The following is a 6839-nucleotide window of genomic DNA, read 5'->3' as shown; positions in this document are numbered from 1 at the left end:
ATTTACTGCATCGTTAATAATCCCCTGGATTTGCTTAACTGAAGCATCTTCAGCATAGACTCCACCACCGGTGGTATTTCTACAGCCCTCGGGAACCTAGACCGTGAAGAGACAGATACTTACATTCTTCTTATAGAAGTAGAAGACGGCGGAGGAATGAGTTCCACCGATACGGCAACTATTCATGTTCTAGATATCAACGATCACGCTCCGGTGTTCACCCAGGATACGTGGCATGATACCGTCTGTGAGACAAGTGAAATCAACTCTAACGTCCTTCAGGTGGTGGCAGTAGATGAAGATGACGGAGAAAATGATTTACTGTCATTCAGAATTGTTGGAGGAGACCCAGGCCACGCATTCACTATTGAAAGCAACCAAAAGGATAAACATGCAATAATTAAACTTAATAAGAAGCTGGATTATGAGATCCCTGAGGAACGGAGATTTAACCTTACCATCGAGGTCCGGGACTGTGATTTTTCTTCAGTTTCCCACTGCCTGATCGAGTTACAGGACTGCAATGACCACGCTCCGGTTTTCATTCCATCCGTTTTGCAAGTGCCCCTTTTCTTGGAAAATATAACCATGGGCTCTACTGTTACGCATGTCACAGCTTCTGACTCCGACTCCGAAATAAATGGACAGTTTGTTTCTGTTATTCACGTAGAGTCTGATGTCTTCGGTCAGTTACCTGGTCATGGTAGGAAGTGCAACTGTCTTTATAGACCTTCTGGATGTTAACAACAACGGGCCAGCATTGGCTGCTCCATGCAAACCTATTGTTTGGGAAAACGCAATAATGTTTGTTTAATGTGTGTCATTCTAGACACGCCAGTTTTTGCTACAAGATTTATAAATATGAATTTTAGATTTGTACATAAAATTAATGAATAAATTAAGCCTACAAGAGATCGGAACAAAGGAAAAAATAATTAATCTCCTTGCCAAGGACAGAGACGCGCATGCCCACTCCTATTTTTTTTTTACATTTTTTAAGTAGGCTAATGACACGTAAAATATAAGAGCTGATATTTATTAGATCGCTATAAATCTGTAGAATGAATTAACATCCAAAAATCCCTCCTGGCAAACGTCGCCAAGTGAAAGTGAGCAGCAACAGTGAATGAATAATCTTTAGCCAACGTTAACGGCTGCCAGAGTTATTTTCATTCCGCGCTTAACTGAGCTAAACAGGAGGGACGTATTGGAAATTAGTCCTAGTTAATTCTCCGGCAGGGCATGCTGATCGTATATTGTACAGTTCCTGACAGCAGAATGTGGGACAAATTATTAAAAATACAGATGGGCGCTAATGCAGACGTACTTACTGAATGTCTTACCCTTTTTTCTTGTTTAAAACAGCCGGGTGGCCATCAGCATTGGGAAGGTCGTTGTGCTGGATGAAGATGAATGGGATACAAAACACTATTCTGGCGTCTCTCAAATACCCAGGTGAGTTCCATGGCTCGAATAACACACGCATTTCATGGTCATAAATGCACTTCATTATTGACACGCGATGGATTATAGGTTGACCATGTCGGCCGGTGGCTGACCACTTGCTTATTTATTCATCAATCCAGAGCTAAATTGGAATACTCTGTCACGAAAAGTGTTTGAGATGTCAGACTTTGATCATTCAAATATATATCAACAATTGTTGTATAAGAGAGGGAGAATACAGGTCTGCTGTATGAGGGAGAGAGAAGACATGTCTGCTGTATGAGGGAGAGAGAGAAGACGTGTCTGGTGTATAAGGGAGCAATCAGATGTGAATGAGGGAGTGACATGACGTGTTTGTTGTATAAGAGACGGAGAAGACATATCTGGTGTATGAGGGAGAGCGTTAAAGTGTCAGGTGTATTAGGGAGAGAGAAGACGTGTCTAGTGTATGAGGGAGAGAAAAGACGTGTCTGGTGTAAGAGGGAGCAAGATGACGTGTCTGGTGTATGAGGGACTGAGAAGCCGTGTCTGGTGGATGAGGGAGTGAGAAGACATGTCTGGTGTATGAGGGACTGAGAAGCCGTGTCTGGTGTATGAGGGAGAGAGAAGACATGTCTGGTGTATGAGGGAGAAAGAAGACATGTCTGGTGTATGAAGATGAGAGAAGACGTGTCTGGTGTATGAGGGGGAGAGAAGACGTGTCTGGTGTTTGAGGGGGAGAGAAGACGTGTCTGGTTTATGAGGGGAGAGAAGATGTGTCTGGTGTATGAAGGTGAGAGAAGACGTGTCTAGTGTATGAGACTGAGAGAAGTCGTGTCTGGTGTATGAGGGATCAAGGTGACTTGTCTGTTGTATAAGAGAGGGAGTAGATATGTTTGGTGTATGAGGTAGTGAGAAGACATGTCTGGTGTATGAGGCAGAGAGAAGACATGTCTGGTGTATGAGGGAGAGTGAAGACGTGACTGGTGTATGAGGAAGAGAGAAGACGTGTCTGGCGTACGAGGGAGCGGGATTATATGTCTGTATTATAAGAGAAGGAGAAGACATGTCTGGTTAACACGGGAGAGAGAAGATGTGTCTGGTGTATGAGTGAGCGAGCAGACGTGTCTCATTTGTAATGGAGAGAGAAGACGTGGCTGGTAAATGAGGGAGACAGAAGACGTGTCTGGTGTATGAGGGACTGAGAAGCCGTGTCTGGTGTATGAGGGACTGAGAAGCCGTGACTGGTGTATGAGGGAGAGAGAAGAAGTGTCTGGTGTATGAGGGAGAGAGAAGACATGTCTGGTGTATGAGGGAGCAGAATGATATGTCTGTATTATAAGAGAAGGAGAAGACATGTCTGGTTAATGAGGGAGAGAGAAGACGTGTCTGGTGTATGAGTGAGCGAGCAGAGAAAATGGAAGACATGGCTGGTTAATGAGGGAGACAGAAGACGTGTCTGGTGTATGAGGAACTGATAAGCCGTGTCTGGTGTATGAGAGAGAGAAGACGTGCCTGTTGTTTAAGGGGGGAAAAAATGTGTTTGGTGTTTGAGGGGGAGAGAAGACGTGACAGTTGTATGAGGGAGAGAGAAGACGTGTATGATTGAGTGATCTGAAGTGTCTGGTTTATAAAGGAGAGAGAAGACATGTCTGGTGTATGAGAGAGGGAGAATACATGTCACGTGTATGAGGGAGAGAACAGATGTGTCTGGTGTATGAGGGAGAGAGACGACGTGTCTGGTGTATGAGGGAGCAGGATGGCGGGCCTATTGTATAAGAGAGGGAGAACACATGTCTGCTGTATGAGGGAGAGAGTTGAAGTGTCTGGTGTATAAGGGAGAGAGAAGACATGTCTGGTGGATAAGGGAGAGAGAAGACGTGACTGGTGTATGAGGGAGAGAGAAGACATGTCTGGTGCATGAGGGAGCAGGATAATATGTCAGTATTATAAGAGAAGGAGAAGACATGTCTGGTTAATGAGGGAGAGAGAAGACGTGTCTGGTGTGTAAGAGAGAATGAAGACATGTCTGATGGAGAGAGAAGACGTGTATGAGTGAGCGAGCAGACGTTTCTCGTTTGTAATGGAGAGAGAAGATGTGTCTGGTTAATAAGGGAGAGAGAAGACGTGTCTGGTTAATGAGGGAGACAGAAGACGTGTCTGGTGTAGGAGGGACTGAGATGCCATGTCTGGCGTATGAGGGAGAGAGAAGACGTGTCTGGTGTATCAGAGAATAAGGAGACATGTCTGGTATATGAGGAAGCGATCAGACGTGAATGAGGGAGTGACGTGACGTGTTTGTTGCATAAGAGACGGAGAAGACATATCTGGTGTATGAGGGAGCGGGATGAAGTGTTTGTTGTGTAAGAGAGGATGAAGAGATGTCTGGTGTCTGAGTGAAGTGAGAAGATGTATTTGGTGCATGAGGGAGCAGGATGGCGTGTCTATTGTATAAGAGAGGGAGAAGACATGTCTGCTGTATGAGGGAGCAGGATGATATGTCTGTATTATAAGAGAAGGAGAAGACATGTCTGGTTAATGAGGGAGAGAGAAGACATGTATGAGTGAGCGAGAAGACGTGTATGAGTGTGCGAGCAGACATTTCTCGTTTGTAATGGAGAGAGAAGACTAGGCTGGTTAATGAGGGAGAGAGAAGATGTGTCTGGTTAATAAGGGAGCGAGAAGATGTATCTGGTGCATGAGGGAGCAGGATGGCATGTCTATTGTATAAGAGAGGGAGAAGACATGTCTGTTGTATGAGGGAGAGAGTTGAAGTATCTGGTGTATACGGGAGAGAAGACGTGTCTGGTGTATGAGGGTGAGAGAAGACGTGTCTAGTGTATGAGGGTGAGAGAAGACGTGTCTGGTGTATGAGGGATCAAGGTGACTTGTCTGTTGTATAAGAGAGGGAGTAGATATGTTTGGTGTATGAGGTAGTGAGAAGACATGTCTGGTGTATGAGGGAGAGAGAAGACATGTCTGGTGTATGAGGGAGAGTGAGGACGTGTCTGGTGTTTGAGGGGGAGAGAAGACGTGACTGGTGTATGAGGGAAAGAGAAGACGTGACTGGTGTATGAGGGAAAGAGAAGACGTGTCTGGTGTATGAGGGAGCGGGATCATACGTCTGTATTATAAGAGAAGGAGAAGACATGTCTGGTTAACGAGGGAGAGAGAAGATGTCTGGTGTATGAGTGAGCGAGCAAACGTGTCTCTTTTGTAATGTAGAGAGAAGACGTGGCTGGTTAATGAGTGAGATGGAAGACGTCTCTGGTGTATGAGGAACTGATAAGCCGTGTCTGGTGTATGAGAGAGAGAGAAGACGTGACAGGTGTATGAGGGAGAGAGAGAACGTGTATGATTGAGTGATCTGAAGTGTCTGGTGTATAAAGGGAGAATACATGTCAGGTGTATGAGGGACAGAACAGATGTGTCTGGTGTATGAGGGAGAGAGAAAACGTGTCTGGTGTATGAGGGAGCGGGATGGCGTGCCTATTGTATAAGAGAGGGAGAACACATGTCTGTTGTATGAGGGAGAGAGTTGAAGTGTCTGGTGTATAAGGGAGAGAGAATACATGACTGGTGTATGAGGGAGAGAGAAGACATGTCTGGTGCATGAGGGAGCAGGATAATATGTCTGTATTATAAGAGAAGGAGAAGACATGTCTGGTTAATGAGGGAGAGAGAAGACGTGGATGAGTGAGCGAGCAAACGTTTCTCGTTTGTAATGGAGAGAGAAGACGTGTCTGGTTAATGAGGGAGTGAGAAGACATGTCTGGTGTATTAGGGGGAGAGAAGAAGTGTCTGGTTTATGAGGCAGAGAGATAAAATGTCTGTTGTATGAGGGAGTGAGGAGATGTTTCTGGTGTATGAGGGGAGAGAGTTGAAGTGTCTGGTGTATGAGGGAGAGAGAAGACATTGTGACAGAACCCCTGGAGAGGCCTGAGAGCCAGCCTCCTCCCTATCGACTATGTGCCCGGGCCTTGTAGAGACTTCTGTGTGTGGATACAGGGGTTCAGTTTCTGCTGATGTACCCCATGTTTTAGAGTCTCAGAACTGTAACGTCTGCTGGACATCCTGTGGTAGGAAGAAGGCTGATTGTCTTAGCATTGTTGATTGTATAGGTGTGAAGTGTTTCCCCTGTTATTGTGTGTTAGCCCTTGTCTTAAGACCCCCTGTAGGTATGACTAGGTGTCACTGCTGCATACCTAATTATCAATTACATAACAGGTAGCTGTTAATCCTGTGAGCTCCTGTTATCTCTGTGTCCCGGCCATTGTCTGTCTTAAGCCAATTATATGTCTATCGTCATTCCACGTCTACGTCCCCAGTTAATGTCATTATTTATGTCTCGTGTCATCCTGTCCTTCCCCCGGATATTGTGTTGCAGGATTTGATCTAATTACTTCCTTCCTGCCATGGTAATTAGATCATGTGATATTTGTCTTGCCCCTTTTCTTACTTGTGTATATATAGCTCTGTCTTTTGGTTTTAATAAATGAGTCCTGCTTTCACCTCAACATGAGTGTTGCCTGATGTTTGGGGTGGGCTGTAGCCACGCTGTGTAGCTAAGCTTCGGATAGCCACAGTGCCAATGCGGCTTCGGTGCAGCGACGTCCCTCCTTCTATCTACAACGCTGGTTCTGCCTGGTGCTGAAGGGGTTACTTGTTGGTGTCCCGGCAGGAGGAAGCAACGTTTGGCGGGAGTACCCAGTCGGGGTACAGGTCGGTCCCGTCACAGACGTGTCTGGTGTATAAGGAAGAGAGAAGAAGTGTCTGGTTTATGAGGGAGAGAGAAGACGTGTCTGGTGTATGAGGGAGAGAGAAGACGTGTCTGCTGTATGAGGGAGAGAGAAGACGTGTCTGGTGTATGTGGGAGTTAGAAGGCGTGTCTGAGGAAGATAACATTGCATTGACAGTTTGTTTTCTGTAGGTATTTTTGGTTGAGCCAAAACAACGGGACAATCCTAATGTCCGAGAGACCTCCGCAGGGAACGTACGACCTCAATTATTACAGTTTCTGACAGTGTGTGGTCAGATACCTTCTCTACTATCAAAATTTATGTACAAGAGATTGGAAGTGACGCCTTCCGCCGCTCGGTGTCTCTGAGACTCACAAGTAAGTAATAAGTCGTGCGGAGGGGTCTCAGGTAGATTCTTGTAGGACTCCGCTGGGACATTTGATGGGAAGACTGCCTGGTTTGACCATCATAGAGTTTGCACTAGATAAAGAAGTGATGTACAGATCACCAGAGCTACATATATATGTAACCATTTCCCTGGACTCCTGTGCATTGTACCATAAAGACATTAAAATGATGTAGTATCCCTGCATAGGGATAGAAGGAAATGGTGGCCCTTGGGACAGGAATGCTCTTGGCATTAAGCTCCTATCTGGGTAAATACGTTACTATCTC

Source organism: Spea bombifrons, chromosome 10 (assembly GCF_027358695.1).
Source record: "Spea bombifrons isolate aSpeBom1 chromosome 10, aSpeBom1.2.pri, whole genome shotgun sequence".
In the NCBI taxonomy this organism is placed as follows: domain Eukaryota; kingdom Metazoa; phylum Chordata; class Amphibia; order Anura; family Pelobatidae; genus Spea; species Spea bombifrons.
Note: the sequence above shows the minus strand (reverse complement) of the source record.